The 17,282-nt window shown below is 41.5% G+C and overlaps 1 pseudogene; it reads left to right on the forward strand.

The window, feature by feature from the left end:
* The first annotated feature begins 16,016 nt into the window (after positions 1–16,016).
* LOC139004963 (2-acylglycerol O-acyltransferase 2 pseudogene) lies at positions 16,017–16,907 on the forward strand (annotated as a pseudogene).
* Positions 16,908–17,282: the final 375 nt, after the last annotated feature.

Here is a 17,282-nt window from a genome sequence, read left to right on the forward strand (position 1 = left end):
TCTAATCTTTTGGGGGAAGCAGATAATTATAATTATACTATTTATGCAACTTGTATCCAAATATATAAAGGGACACAATAGTTTGCAAATTAAAGTTCAAACAGGAAAATTATTCTAAAATTTACCTTTAAAATGCTAGGAAAGCCAATTAGAGCATGTAAGTGACAATATTATAAACAAATATGAACACTTTCTCAAGAGAACTAGCTTTTAATTTAAATTTACTACTGCTTTTGCTCCTCATTGAAATTGTTCAGTGAGGTTTAACACATGTTTGAAATGTTTCTTTTAATTGTAATTAAATAAGTTTGAAATTATTTCAAAATAAAAAGCTTTTAAAAGTAATATATTTTCTTCACAAACATAGATTTTTGACTGAAGGGCCCTTAATGTAAAGGCAGAAGAACAAATCTGATCTCCACTTTCTGGAAAAGGAATTAGAAACAGATTTGATACTGTCACAAAATGAGAATAAGAATTTTGGTGTTCTGATTGCTGATTCATTATTCTTTTCAACACATTCATGACCTACAGAAGAGGAAGGTCATTTATTGTGGGAAAAATGAAATGCACATTTCATTTGCAGAAAAACAGAGAACAGTTACTTTTGTCAGTTTTAGAGACCATTAGAATAAAATTTCTGCTCACACTTTGAGTGAAATGTTCAGGATATGCATTTATTGATTTATTAGAGGCCAGATGCATGAAAATTGTGCACTGGGGGCAGGGGGGATCCCTCAGCCTGGCCTGCGCCCTCTGCCAGTCCAGGAGCCCTTGGGGAGTGGGCCTAAGCCATCAGTCGGACATTCTTAGTGCTGCTGTGGAGACAGGAGAGGCTCCTGCCACCACTGCTGCGCTCACCAGCTGTGAGCCCGGCTTCTGGCTGAGCAGTGCTCCCCTGTGGGAGCAGCACTGACCACCAGTGCAGCTCCTGTGTTGAGCGTCTGCCCCCTGGTGGTCAGTGCATGTCATAGCAACCAGTCATTCTGCTATTGGATCAATTTGTCTATTAGCCTTTTATTATATAGGATTTAGACAACAAACTTTTATTTAATATTTACTGTGTGGCAACGCCTAACAGACCTTAGGGCAGCGGTTCTCAACCTGCGGGTCGCGACCCCATTGGCGGTTGAACGAACCTTTCACAGGGGTCGCCTAAGACCATCCTGCATATCAGATATTTACATTATAATTCATAACAGTAGCAACATTACAGTTATGAAGTAGCAACGAAAATAATTTTATGGTTGGGTCACAACATGAGGAACTGTATTTAAAGGGCCAGAAGGTTGAGAACCACTGCCTTAGCGGACGAGTTAGTGCAATTTAATTTCTACCCTCAGGGAGAAGGCATGGAGACCAAGAATGTACATGATATGCAAAGTTTCCTTACAGCCTTAGGCACAATGAAATGCACCCAATGAACTTTTGAGAAAGGACTTGCCAAAGAATGCTTGATGAAAGAAAGAAGCAGAAGACATACCAAGCAGATCGGAGAGCATGTGCAAGATTATACAGACATGATGGGAGAGGGAGAGAGAGAGAAATATTGATCTGTTGCCTCCTGTACCCTCCCCACCAGGGATTGAACTCACAACCTAGGTCAGTGATGGCAAACCTTTTGAGCTCGGCATGTCAGCATTTTGAAAAACCCTAACTTAACTCTGGTGCCATGTCACATATAGATTTTTTTTTGATATTTGCAACCATAGTAAAACAAAGACTTATATTTTTGTTATTTATTTTATACTAGAGGCCCAGTGCACAAACTTTGTGCACTCAGGGGGGAGGGGTCCCTCAGTCTGGCCTGCACCCTCTCACAGTCCAGGAGCCCCATGATCGATTGCCACCACAGAGGGAAGCCCCACCCACCTGCCGCAGCCCCCTGGTCGGTGGCCTGGGCCTCCCTCTGTAGGGCAATCATGGGGCGATGGCTGGGCCCCCAACCAATTGCATCACACCCACCTTGGCTGGCCTGGTACCAGTGGGTGTCATAGCATGGTCCTCCGGATGGTCATCCACTATTCGGCCATTCAGTCTATTTGCATATTACGCTTTTATTATTATAGATATTTAAATGCCATTTAACAAAAAAAAATCAACCAAAAAATGAGTTCGCATGTCACCTCTGACACGCGTGTCATAGGTTCGCCATCACTGGCCTAGGTATATGCCCCAGCCAAGGAAACAAACCCACAACCTTGTGGTGTACAAGACGATTCTCCAACCAACTGAGCCAACTGCCCAGGCCAGAGGCATGTTTCATTTGATAAAGCATGTTAAAGAAGTATGCCTCTGACATACATATTTTGAATCCCTACGTGAAATTAACAGAAAATCAAGAATCCTTATCCAGCACATATCTTCACAGGCTGCCACAGTGATTATACCATAACTCTGTTCATGAATTAGTGTTCAGAGATAAGAGTAGCATCTCAAATATTTCGTGTTTGAAGATTATCAGAATGATTGTGACACAGTTGAATGAGGATTGAGAGTTTCAATACAGCCTTATTTTCTAAAGTGCCAAATTTCTCTAGCAAACCCAAGAGGATACTGAGATAGGAATGTTATTAAATATTATTTTAAGGCCTGGCCAGTTTGACTTAGTGGTTGAGTGTGGACCCATGCATAAGGAGGTTGTAGGTTTGATTCCTAGTCAGGGCACATACCTGGGTTGCAGGCTCCATCCCAGCAACCCATCCGAAGGCAGCCGATCAATGGATGTTGATGTTTCTCTCTCATGGATGTTTCTATCTCTCTCTCTCCCTCTCCCTTCTTCTCTCTCTCAAATCAATTAAAACATAATTTTTAAAAAAATATTATTTTAAGGACCCTACCTCAGACATCAGTTTCCAAAATTATGAACCTTCTAAGAGGAACAGCACACAGTGTGAGGGAATTGGGGGGAGGGGAATTGGGATGAGAAAAACCTTGGTTTCTCCAAGCCTCAACAAGGCACCTGAGACAGGGGCTGAGGTGCTGGGGCAGCTGCATGAATGTGTGGAAGGCTATCACTCCTGTAATGGAAAGGATAAATGACCACAAGTTGAGTGTGCTGGTCACTGACACATTTCACAGAGTTGTGAATCAGCGTCTTGTCTTAGAAGCTGAGGCATGTGAAGGGTTGACAGCCACCCTTATAGGCTCCAACTGTGAGGCCATTTCTTTCCTCAGAGGAGATGAGGTTTTGCTGACAGAGGTGTTGCAGTGCAGAAGAACTAGTCTTCAAATGTTGTTTCTGGGTATAATCGCTGTGGCTTCATGTCACAACAAAACAGCCCGGAGCTTTTACTCTATGTCTTCAGGCTGGAATTTTGACATAGCATTTGATGTCTTTGAATGATATCCTATCAGAGAATCAACCATCATACCTATGGTTCTAGTTTTCTCTGTCCCCTTTAAATCTATGGCAGAAGTTACCTATTTCCCCAGATCCGTGCCCAACCCCAGCAGTCCACAGACAATAATGTGAGAGGATATTCCATCACTGAGAACCACAGGCTGCTCCTTTCCCATCTTGAAATGTCATAGGACTCATACAACTTTTGGGGTTTGGTGACCAGATCCAAATTATTCACATTTTTCTGTGACTTTATTGCCTAGGACCCACTCCCTGGTAGCTAGTCTCCATTTAATATTCTTTGGATGGAAGCACCAGAAAGTCATTTTAAGACTCTTATAAAAGTGATTGGCTGGTACCTGGCAAAACTGAACAAAGAGCAAAACCCTTAGGTTTTAGAATACACAGGACTGTTGTATTTAAACCTTTTCTTTTTTTTAAGACCTGCTGTCGGATACTATCTAATAATATACTAAAATTAAGGTTCCTGGTAGAAAGAATCTGATTAACCTAACATGGTTCACCCTGTTAAGGCTGAGCCTAGTATCAGAAGAATGGGAGAGAAAAGTGGGGGCATTGGGCTGAAAATCAGTAGTGCCTTCAAGTTATTGTACTTCCCTGCAAATATGAAGATGATTCTTGTGGTCCACTATGAATATATATATATATATATTTTTTTTTTAAAAATTATTTTTCCAATGAATATTTCTGGGCCATAAAAGTTGGTGGGTCACATTACTTAACAGAGTACACACACACACACCCGTCCCTAAGTGAATAGGGACATGTATATCATCTGTTATTAGAAAAAATATGATTATCTGGCCCATATGGAAATGTAAACTACATGATTTTGACCTTATCCTGGATGATGATGATCATGGCAGCGGGTAAGGATGATGATGATAATGTGACAGTTTGAGCAGGTTCTAATTGCATGGTGTTTTGCAAGTTACTTAATCTTTCAGAGTTATTTTCTTCATTTGTAAAGTGGAGATAACTATTGTATTTATGAGAATAAAATCTATAAACTCTTTCTGAGGTTGTGCTCAATGATGGGTAGCTGTCAGTCCTTTAACAGCTAACTCCTTTTATTCTGTTTGCTTTGATTTATGGGTTTCTCAACATATTCTTTTTAAACACCATTTTTGAAGCTGCTGTTTATGAACCATGCATATCAAAATTAATTGTCTTCAGTATTATTTCCCATAAGAAGATATATCTTTGGAAGTGATATTAGAGAAGGTACTTCATTATTTATGCATTTGAATCATTCTCAGATAATTACTACACATGCATTTAACGTGGAAGTAGTTTCAAAATTATATTTCTACATTATAATCAGTCATAAATTCTATAACATATATTAAGTAAAGATGATGATAGCTATATTTATTACTGAAGACATTATTATGGCATGATTTTAGGTGCTTTATCTGTAAAGATCCTGAATTCTCAATCCATTTGCCATAAGGTATGCATATAAGTAATCATATTATATGTTTATATATTTCTTTAGTCTTGCTGTCACTGTACTATTTCTAAGGTAACTGTTAGCACCAAGGCTATTTTTTGTTGTTTTTGTTAGCCCCTAAAGATCAAGAATGTCTTTTTAAGCTTCATAGATACTACTCTAGCTAAAAAAAAACATTGTATGTTATCTAGTGCTATACCAATTAACAAATTACCCCCAAAACTATATTAGTTTGCTAGTGCTGCCATAACAAAATACCGCAGACTAGGTCAGGGGGTGGAGGATTTACTTCCTCACAGTTCTGGAGGCAAGAAGTCCAAGACCAAGGTGTTGGTAGGTTTGGTTCCCCCTGAGGTTCCTCTCTCTGGCTTGCAGATGGCCACCTTCTTGCTGTGTCTTCTCATGGCTTTAACCACTCTGCCATAGCCCTCAGTTAGCAACCAACTGATATACCCTGAAGAGTTTTAGCAATGACAAATCATGGAATTGCTTATGAGTTGTCATTTTATCTTTGCTTTCACTTAAAATACATTTCCCACAGAAAAATTTAAAAGGAGTCTGTACATTGTTGGTGGGAATCTAAATTGGTACAGCCGTTATGGAAAGCAGTAGAAAGGTTCCTTAAAGAAATTAAAAATAGAACTACCATATGATCCAGTAATCCCACTTCTGAGTATATATCCAAAGGAAACAAAATCACTATCTTGGAGAGATATCCTTACTTCCATTGCACTGTTATTCACAATAGCCAGGATGTGGAAACAACCTGATGGTAGATGAATGGATAAAGAAAATCTTCTCTCTCTCTCTCTCTCTCTCTCTCTCTCTCTCTCTCTCTCTCCAAAATATTATTCTGTGTTTGTTTGTTTTTTTAAAAAAGAAGGAAATCCTGCCATTTGTCACAACACGGGTGAATCTGGAGGGAATTATGCTAAGTAAAATAAGCTATACAGAGAAATACAGCTACTGCATGGTATCACTTATATGTGGAATCTAAAAAACCCAAAAAAGGCCGATTCATAGAAACAGTCGAATGGTAGTTTCCAGTGACTGGGGTTTAGGAGAAATGAAGAGTTTATAAAACAAGCACAAATTTCAGTTATAAGATAAATAAGTTCTGAGAATCTAATAAACAGAATGGTGACTACCTTTATGTTATAGTGCATACTAGAAATGTGCTAAGATAATAAATCTTAAGTATTCTCACCATAAAGAAAAACAAAACAAAAGGAAGCAATAGGGTGATGGACATGTGACTTAACTTGGTTGTGGGAAACCTTTCATCAAATCCTCATGTTGCACACTTTAAGTATATTATAATTTTGTCAGTTGTACATTAAGAAAAGTGGAAAAACACTTTAAAAAGATGCGTAGTGAAAAAATTTAAATATTGTACATATACACTCCATTGAATGAGAATGAATTTGACCTAAAATTTAAACTGTATTATCAAGTGAATTTATTTATTGGGCCTCTACAGTATGTCAACTCATCCCTGTTTTGGGTGTCTGTCAGACATCAGTGAATAGCACAGACAGAAATGCATGCCTTAATGTTGCTCCATTTATGTGGGAGATAAATAGTAAAGCTTAAATTTGAGAAAAACGAGAATACTCAACTCTAATATGTACTTTCCTGTTTTGAAAATGTAACAGCCCAAATATTTGTTTATTCCATGCTTCTAGACTTGATCCCACAGATTGAATCTGGGTACATTTTCTGATAATATTTTAATTATTTTAAAGAAAATAAATTAAGCTCTACCAAAACACCTCTAGTATTTAGGTGTTGGAAAGGTAATTTGATTGAGAAGCCTGAATTTCCTATAATTTCTTGAACTCTAAAATTCACTTTACTCTTAAAGCACTGAGAAAGTGCCCAGCCTTTGTGGCTCAGTGGTTGAGCATTGACCTATGAACCAGGAGGTCACGGTTCCATTCCTGGTCAGGGCACATGCCCAGTTGCAGGCTCCATCTCCAGTGTGGAGCATGCAGGAGGCAGCCAATTAATGAGTATCTTTCATCATTGATGTTTCTATCTCTCTCCATCTCCCTTCCTCTCTGAAATTAATAAAAATATATATTTAAAAAAAAAAACACTGAGAAAGTACTTAGCACCATTGAACACCATTGACGCTCTCTTCACAGGACATGAGACTGATGCTCATTTCATTTGTGGGTTAAGTTTATTAACTCAAATTAATTCTGGGTTTGAATATTTTCTTCATTTAGTAACAAAACATGCATTTATCAGTCATTTCACTGAAGGTTTTATTTCCTCTACAACTTAAAAATATTTTTATATGTCTCTCCCTTGGAAACTAAAATTATTTCTAGTTATTCTGGAGCAAGTGTTTTGCGGATGAGTAATACCATATTATTACAAGGATGTACCTTCAACCTTGAATTTTAACTGTCATGTTGACACTAGAATATTTATTTTTCTTATGGAACTTTGTACATGTTATTAGGTTTTATACTATTTCTATCTCCCACTACTATGTCCTTGTGAGTATTATCATGTCAAGTAGCTGCTTTATTAAATTTTACATTGTAGATCTGAGAGTTGAAGCTTTCTAATAATAAATACTGTTTTTGGCATACAATATTTGTGGTTTTTTTGTAGTTTTTGTTAGGGACTAGAAATTCAGTTTCTTTTTTTAATATAATGAGAGAATTATAGCTGTTGTTATATATTTTGAATATTATCTTTTTATGCCAGGGAAATGAAATCTCGAACTTTGCTTAAAGTGTTGCATACATTACTTCTGCACACATTTTAGTACCTTTGATAGCTCATTTACATATTGTTAACTGTGGGGTAAGATTTCTTTGAAACTAGTGATTCCTATTACATTAGAATTCCACCTTAGTGAAGAGTCAGGAAACACTGTGTCCTTGTAATTTGGGCTTTGTTAGGAAAGTGACTTACTGGAGATGGGGAGAGTTGGGAGAGTGAGAAAAAAAACCAAACAGATAAAGGCTTCATGGAATACAGAATATAGGACATTTCATTTAAAAAAAAAATGTGTATAATAGTTGTTTCTCTCCATTTTCACTGAGTCCACCATAGTTCAGTACAAAGTATTCTGTGCTTTCAGAGTTTGACTGAAATAGTTTCCCTAATATGTATGTCTATGGAGCAATAATGATTTTTTCCCTAGTTTTAACATGATATGCTTACCAGATTGGCTTTGAAACCTCTTCTCTTTTCAAACTTTGAAGTGTAGGTAGTCTAGTTTATCTATGGCTCATCTTTTGTCTTGCCATTTGGAGAATAGATTTTCCCTCCATCTACATGGATTTAAAGATGACACCATGCTGGTACACAGCCCAGAAAGAATTAGAGCTGTGAGATGAGAAGATGTCAGCCAACTGTGGCTAGTATTTTGAACAGAGAATATATACACTTGGGGGCTATCATGAACTTTGGAAAGAAAAGCAATCTAGATGCTGCAGATGAGGTTGATGGCATCAATGCTGAGAGAGAGGGGCAGAGCTAAGGAAGATGCAGGGCCTTGAGGTAAAATTCTGTTTCTTCTGCATCACACCTGCATCCTTTGTTTTTATGAGATCATTATCACCCTTTCAGTAAAGTACATTTCTTGACTAAGCTAGTCAGAATTCTTACCATTTTATACATGTCCAACCCAAAACATGCCATTTCCCCCCTTGGTTTGGTTGAGAAGCCTCTAGTTATCTATTTTTACTATTCAATTAGAAAACATTTTAGTAACATTTGTAATGATGTGTTTGTTATATTTTTACCCCATTTCCTAAAGTGAAGGGGATATTATTCTTTACACAGGTTATATATACAATATCATAATGTTGAAATTCTTAATTGTTTGGCTAATTCAAAATATGACTACACTCACCCATTCTGCCAAGTACCTCTTTTGGCACAGAAAGTAAATTAGGCACTAGCAAAGGGAGCAGACACAAAATATTACAATGTGAAAAACCGAGTGTACAACAAGCATGAGATTACTTTGCTTGCAAAAGCTTTCAGTTACCTATGTTGAACAAAAAAAGAATATGGAAGTGCTTACTCTTTAAGACAATAAACTTATTTTTCAATACTGATTTATAAGGACTATTGGAGGTGGCAGAAATGGTACCAGGTGTTAGACCAGACCTGGGTTCAGCAACCTCGGTACTTGAGTTCAGGCCAGTAAAGAATTTAGAACCAAGACTCAAACTATAAGAGGACATCTATCCTATCTAATAAAGAGGGAAGATGCTAATTGACCCTCATGCCATCACAAAGATGGAAGCACCTACAGCCAATGAGGAGGGAATATGCTAATTGACTGCCCCACCCTCAAAGATGGCGGCACCCACAGCCAATAAGGAGGGACTATGCTAATCAACTGCCTCACCCTCAGAGATGGCGGTACCCACAGCCACAAGATGGCAAACAGGGGAGGGCAGTTGTGGGTGACGGAGCTGGCAGGGGAGGGCAGCTGGAGCGACTGGGCCGGCAGGGGAGCAGTTACGCGTTGATCAGGCTGGCAGGGAAGTAGTTAAGGGGTGATCAGGCTGGCAGGCAGAAGCAGTTAGGGGCAATCAGGTAGGCAGGCAAGTGAGCGGTTGGGAGCCAGCAGTCCCAGATTGTGAAAGTCCCTGTGGGATTGGGCCTAAACCGGCAGTCGTACATCCCCCGAGGGGTCCCAGATTGGAGAGGGTGCAGGCTGGGCTGAGGGACACCCTCGCCCCATGCACGAATTTTGTGCACCGGGCCTCTAGTATATATATAAAAGCTAAAGTGACCAAGTGACAGGTCGACTGGTTGCTATGACGTGCGCTTACCACCAGGGGCAGACGCTTAATGCAGGAGCTGGCCCCTGGTGGTCAGTGTGCTCCCACAGTGGGAACGCCACTCAGTGAGCTTACCGAATGGCACAGCAGCTGGCACAGTGGGGCCAGGATGAGTGGAGCAGTGGGGGCTCCTCCCTGGCCACCTGCTGCTTTGAGCACTACTATATCCCCCGAGGGATCCCGGATTGCGAGAGGGCAAATCCATGCACCAGGCCTCTAGTTTATTTGTAACATCACAGAGGTGGAAGAAGTAATTTGTAGCAGAAATGGGTTTAGGAAACAAGTTATAGAGGTAAAGGTAGGGTCCTGGGAGCTTAGAAGTAAAGAAGGCACACCGAGGGGGATGGGAAGAGGGAGAGGGAAGAAAAAGATGTGGGTGTGCTCCTGGGAGGAAGAGCCAGCTGGGTCCTCTGTCCTAAGGGTTTTAAGGGTGGAAAGTTTAGGGGAGGATCAATAGGATATTCATCAGCTTTCCAGGTATGTCCTTCCAGGGTTGTTGTCTCCACTGATTGATTTCCAGTGCCAGGGCAGTGGGTCATTATTCAGTGCAGCTAATCCTGAGGTCAGCCTTGGCTGTGACATTGCTTGTATAGTTTTGCTGTTTTTCTGGACCTGGAGCTGAAATACAACTGAGGCCTAGATGTTACCTCTAGGGAGGAAGGTCTAAACCACATGACCCAAGTGATATGCTATGGTAGGAAAGGTCACCTTGGAAATGAGGTCCCATGCTACAATTGTCCTTTGCTAGGCACCCAGGGCTTTCTGTCCTGGTGACCTGCTGTACCTGGCCCATTGTCTTTGCTCTGCTCATGTCTGTCTAACTGCCTATCACAGGCTATCATTGATGTATGGAATTGTTTTGAGTTTAGTCAAACTTATTTCAAATATTTGAACTAATTTTTGTGTCTTCTCATCAGAATTGTCCTTTCTCAACAGTCCATGTATTTCTATATTTATTGGAAAACCATGACCTTGTGTGTTTCTTGTTTTACTGACATCCTGAAGTTACAGATAATACAGGGATGAGTGACTGGGCGTGCTTAACAAGATAATGCACCAGTCTCGGTTTGCCAGTCTATGTGTACTTCTGGTGCTGAGTCTAATTACTGTAGAGTTCTTATAATGGGCTAGATGGCAACATGAATTCAGCAAATTCTTCCAGTTCCCTGGAGAGGCCTTTGACAGAGCCACAGTAATATAGAAATTGGCTCATTTTCCACTGTGAGGGCTGATTGTAATATGTTATGCAAGCAGATGTACAGTCAGCAATAGTCGGGCAATTCTGAATCATGCTTTTTATTCTGTGTTATTTTTTTTAAGATTATTTATCTCTTTTGCAATCTTGTCACCTTCTTTCCTTAGATCTTCCTAGTAACTGATAATGTAGTACAGTGGAAAGAACCCATGCCTGGCTCAGGCAACCTGTGTTTCCACCCTGGCTGTGCCCTTCTAACCATTCGACTTTGGATGACCCACTGACACTGTTTTCTGATCTATAAACTGAAGATTAAAATATTCATGTCACAGAGTATTGTGAGGATTAAGTGAATTGCAGCTGGTATAAAATGCTTCATAAAATTGGGGTATGATTCCTGACAAATGCTTTTATTTTCCCAACAAGTAATAATAATAAAAAAAATCAATTACTTGGGTTAACAACATGAAGTCTGGACAAACTGCCTGGGTTTGAATCTAGATTCTCATTTACTAGCAGTCTGACTTTTGGTTAGGCATTCTCCTCTCTGTGCCTCAGTGTATTCATCTTAAAAAAAAATGGTATAATAATAGCACTACCTCAGATAATTGCTGTGAGCATTACACAAGTTAATACTTATAAAGAACTTGCAAATATGTGCATATAGAAATGCTATATATGTTCGTTAAACAAAGAAATACGTAACCAGCTAGATAAGTAAAAGGCCTGGCTACCTGCCTTCCTCAGTTGACCTAGGCGAGTCCAAAATTCTAAAGTGGACATTGAGGCATTGGGGAGCTCTGTCTGCTGTGGTGGTTGCTTCTCATACTATAAGCGGTCTTCCAGGAGGGGTCTTCCAGAGCCCTGCCGGACTGGTTGAATCTTTTGAGAAAGTGTAATCCCACTCCTGACACGTGGAAGTCAGCCAAGGGTGTCCTTCGGCTGAGCTCAAAACACAAAAGAACTGATTGCCCCTTCCCCACCCCACCTCCCCTGGACAATGGATTGCTCCTCCCTCCCCCACCCTGCTAGGTAATCTTCCTTGAGTAATTCTTCAACACAAAGAAGTTCATTATACTCTGTTTCCCTGGACACATTTCTGGCAAGATACAGCCTGTGTATCCACTTGTAGTGCTTCCGGAGAGTGGGCAGTGAGACTCGGCTGGGCGTGGAAGCTGCCTTCAGTGAGTCCATGCTGGTTTTCTGGGAAAAGCATCCTGTCGGTCCCTTTCTGGGCCATTCAGTAAACTTTTTGACAACCAAGATTTAGCCTCAGTGGTTCCAACCAACCAATATGTGCACAAGTTGATATAGTCAGGTAATACTGTGTAGTATGCACCACTGCAGAATTTAAATTATTCTATGCATCATTACCAGTCTTACCTTGGTTTAGGCAAATCCTTAATTATAGTTCTTAATTCTACCGAGGTCTAAGGTTTAAATTCTACAGTTGCCTGAATACTTTGCTCATAGAAGAGAAGGATCTTTAAAAGCAAATGGCATTTAGGAATCGTTAAGAGAGTGTTTTGGGAAACAAGGGAAGTCTGCCCAACGTAAAGAGGAGAGAGACTAAAAGAATAAGGTGGAAAGGGAGAAATAGATATAGGAAGCCAACAGGAGGACAAAAGCAGGGATTTCCTAGGAAAATGAGTCTAGTTTGTTGTTACTGAAGTTTGTTAAATTCCTCATTAGCTTTTGTCAGAGACTCTTTCAAGTAAAGCAATTTTTGAATCAGAATTTTGTTTGGAGGACTCTGCATACCAATAAAAAAAATATAACAACTGAGTCTGAGATATCTCATTTCTTTTTTTTTTAAATTGAAATATAACTGACATATAACATTATATTAGTTGTAGGTGCAAGAAGTAATTCGTAGAAGAAATGGGTTTAGGAAACAAGTAACAGAGGCAAAGGAAGGCCCTTGGAGCTTAGAGTGAGGAAGGTAAAGGTGATGCATCTGGAGGGATTGGAAGGGGGAAAGGGAAGGGAAAAGAGCTGGGTCCTTTGTCCTAAGGGCTCTAAGGGTGGAGATTTTAGAGGAGCTCCCAGGGCGAAATCTCAATAAATATTCAGCAGCTTTCTATGTGTGTCCTTTCAGGGTTTGGGTCTCTACTAATTGATTGGTCAGCACCAGGAGGTCATTATCCAATGCAGCTGGTCTTGAGGTCAGCCATGGCATTGTTTGTCTAGTTTTACTGCTTCTCTGGGCCTGGAGCTAAAATATAACTGAGGCCTAGATGTTATCTCTAGGGAGGAGAGGTCATAGAGTTTAAACTGCATGGCCAGCAATTTGCTAGGGGAGGAAAGGTCACCCTGAAAACAAGGTCCCACACAACAACTCTCTTTTGCCAGGCACCCAGGGCTTTCTGCCCTGCTGACCTTCTGTACCTGGCTCATTGTCTTTGCTCTGTTCATGTCTGTCTTACTGCCTACCACAATATAAGTGACATCATATGGTAATTGTCTTTCTCTACCTATTTGACTTAGCATAATGCCCTCGAGGTCCATCCATGTTATCACAAATGGAGTTATTGCCTTTGACTTTTAAGATGCTTCTTGAATGAACAACTTTATTTAATCAAATATTCCTCAGAGTGGCCATAGAAGTCTCAGCCATCCTTGCTAAAGTTATGCCATTTACTGAGCGAGGCATAAGCATTAGGAATGTAATGAGAACAAACACTGTAAGGCAGCGGTTCTAACCTGTGGGTCGCGACCCCTTTAGGATCGAACGACCCTTTCACAAGGGTCGCCTAAGACCATCGGAAAACACATATATAGTTACATATTGTTTTTGTGATTAATCACTATGCTTTAATTATGTTCAATTTGTAACAAAGAAAATACATCCCGCATATCAGATATTTACATTACGATTCATAACAATAGCAAAATTACAGTTATGAAGTAGCAATGAAAATAAGTTTATGGTTGGGGGTCACCACAACATGAGGAACTGTATTAAAGGGCCGCGGCATTAGGAAGGTTGAGAACCACTGCTGTAAGGAGAAGGTGTGGACTTAGATGATCTCATGAGAGCTGGCAATAGTCAGGTGAAAGTGATGTGAACACATTGGGTCTTGGTTCCCCAACCTGAGGGTTGGCTGCCTGTGCACACGAACCCCAAAATCTTCACCCTGGAAGGCGACAATCAGAAAAACATGATCTCTGGATTAAAGGGACAACAACAACAAAAACAAACAAAACAACTCCAAAGAACTGTTCAGTTTTTTTTGAATGTTACTTCTGAGCTCCAACTCTTTTAAAAAATATATATTTTTATGAATTTCAGAGAGGAAGGGAGAGGGAGAGAAAGAGATACAAACATCAATGATGAAAAATAATCATTGATCAGCTGCCTTCTGCATACACCCTACTGGAGATTGAGTCCCCAACCAGGCATGTGCCCTGACCAGGAATTGAACCATGACCTTCCGGTTTATAGGTCGACGCTCAATTACTGAACCAGGCCAGCTGGACAGGAAATGATCATTTTTATTGGTGACTCATAGCAAAGTTTGTTCGAATGGACTCAAGTCCAGTGAGAACCACCTAAAGTCACCTATCTGTGGGTCTGGATTAAATGCTTATACAGACTATCTTGTTATCTTCTGCTTGTCTTCTACCTATGAGTTTTCTTCTTATGATAAATGACACTGTTAGGAAGTACAACACAAGCTGGAAGCACAGAAGAGAGCAAAAAGGTATGTTTTGATTTCACCAAGGGTGCCAAACAAATGGAAACCAATCATGAAACCTGGGTACCAAAATGAGAATAGTAAGGAACTCAACTCAAAGAGGGTGGACTTTAGATCTAGTCCCAGATTCTCATACCAGCATAGACTCATCAAGCTGCCAGCAGCAAGATAAGGAACCTCTATAGGTACTGCTCCTAGTCAAATGCCTGGGTCTGCGACGACAGGCAATACATACTTTATCTCTATGGAACTTCTAGTAAAACTGTGGAAATAAGTGAAAACTACTAGAATGAGAACAAACTGAGGCTATTTATTCAGAGATTGCTATAGAAAGAGAGTCACCTCCATCATTTGCATTTGGCAGAGTAAATGACAAGCAGAGGAGTGGGAAAACTTTATGATGGGGAAAAAGAGAATCCTTCAGCTATAGTCTGATTGGAGGTTGTTGGCACAGGAAAGAATTGGGATTTCATAGGATTGATTTGGGAACATATCGGCTTTCTCTGGTTCATCCTGAGTTGGAAGTGGGGTCACACATAGAGAAGCTTATACTCATTGACCAAGTTGTGACTGTTCTGGACCTATGACTGAGAGGTTGTGGTTTGGTTTCCTGGACTGGTTGCTGCAGAGGCTGTGGGTCAGAGTTCTGTTGTGAAATATCATCTGTTTGTATATTTAGTCTCTTAGTAGTTTTCATATTAAACTTTCAAGCTCAACATGTTCAAAATTAAATTCCTTATTTTAATTAAATTTACCAATCTCTATGCATACGATAAAACTATAAACCCAGGAGTCAGTCTTTTCTCTTCCATGTGTTTTATTAGACATATCTAAATCATCACCAATTTATATCAATTTCACAACTTTAGCATCTCCCCAATTTGTACCCTTACTTCCATTCCAATGTTCACTGCCTATGCCCCAGATAGTCATAATCTTTTAGGGCTTATTACTACAGTCTTAGTTTTCATTCTCTGACAGTACCTTCTTGCCAGGAGCCAGTCCATTCTTGCTGCTTGACACAGTCGCTGCAAGGAAGAAACATCTGCACAGCATACGTTTCAAGGGACCTGGCGTATATGGCATACTGTTCTTAATATGTTTGCTCCCCTTCTTGGCGCTATGTGTTTTAACCAAGGTCACCTCTCCGAGAAAGGTTGTTTCCCCAGGTAGGGATTTTTCCCTGAAGTTAGGGAGGGGATAAAACCCCTTAACTAAGTGCCAGGCGGGTAGTTAATCACTTTAACTACAAACAATCACCCTTAAGCTACATAATCTTTACTCCCTGGAATGGAGATAAGAAACGCCCTAACCTTTGGAATAGAGATTGATAGGATTGGAATCAACTGGTATAAATACAGATGTAACAAGACAACAGAAGACAGAATCTAGAGACAGAACCTGGACACAGAACTTGGAGAGACAGAACCTAGGGACAGAACCTAGAAGAAGAACCTAGAGACAGAACCTGCACAGAGGAACCAGCATGGTGGAGTTTGCGCCCTGGTCCGTGCCATGGGAGCGCAGACTCCAGACTCTCTCCGTTCTACAATGGGTCTTCTGCTTCTTGGCCTTGGCTCAGACCTGCATTATAGTCTTCATAGGCCTCCTGTTCACCAGATTCTGGTTCGTAAGTGTCCTGTATGCAACTTGGTGGTACCTGGACCGAGACACGCCATGGAAGGGCGGCAGGCGTGTTCAGGTCCTAAGACGCAGCATCGTATGGAAGTACATGAAGGACTATTTCCCCATCTCGCTGGTCAAGACTGCTGAGCTGGACCCCTCCCGGAACTACCTTGCGGCCATCCACCCCCATGGGGTCCTGGCCACCGGGGTCTTTGTCAACATGTGCACCGAGAGCACTGGCTTCTCCGAGCTCTTCCCCGGCATCCGCCCCCACCTGATGATGCTGAACCTGTGGTTCCGGGCCCCCTTCTTCCGGGATTACCTCATGTGTGGGGGGCTGGTGACATCCGACAAGGAGTGCGCTGCTCACATTCTGAACAGGAAGGGTGGGGGCAACCTGCTGGGCATCATTGTCGGGGGTGCCCAGGAGGCCCTGAATGCCAGGACCGGGGCCTACAATCTGCTGCTGCGGAACCGCAAGGGCTTCGTCAGGCTGGCCCTGATGCACGGGGTGCCTCTGGTGCCCGTCTTCTCCTTTGGGGAGAACGAACTCTTTGACCAAGTCGAGAACTTGCCTGGCTCCTGGTTGCGCTGGATCCAGAACCGGCTGCAGAAGATCATGGGTATTTCCCTCCCACTCTTCCACGGCCGTGGCGTCTTCCAGGACAGCTTCGGCCTTTTACCCTACCGCCGGCCCATCACCACCGTGGTGGGGAAGCCCATCGAGGTGCAGCAGAAACCACAGCCCTAGCAGGAGGAGGTGGACCAACTGCACCAGCACTACATCGACGAGCTGTGCAGCCTCTTTGAAGCCCACAAGCTCAAGTACAACGTCCCCGAGAACCAGCACTTGGAGTTCTGCTGAGCGCCTCCCCAGAGGAAGGGGCTGCCCCAGAGGGCAGGGCTGGCAGTAGGGAGCCCATGGGAGGCGCTGTGATCTGAGAAGGCTTCCTGGAAGCTTCTGTTGAACATTATCTCCAGAGTCTTCCAAGCCTCCTGCAAATCCAGCCCCAAGTCACAGCTGACAATGTGGGAGGGGCAATCAGACTCACGCTGGGGCACCTATGCAGGTCCCCATCTCCTCAGTCTGCTCATCCGGGAAATGGGAGAGAGGGCTGGAAGATAA

The sequence above is a fragment of the Myotis yumanensis genome, unplaced genomic scaffold, assembly GCF_028538775.1.
Source record: "Myotis yumanensis isolate MYYU_CA2020_CCGP unplaced genomic scaffold, mMyoYum1.0.hap1 SCAF_3, whole genome shotgun sequence".
NCBI classification, from domain to species: Eukaryota; Metazoa; Chordata; class Mammalia; order Chiroptera; family Vespertilionidae; genus Myotis; species Myotis yumanensis.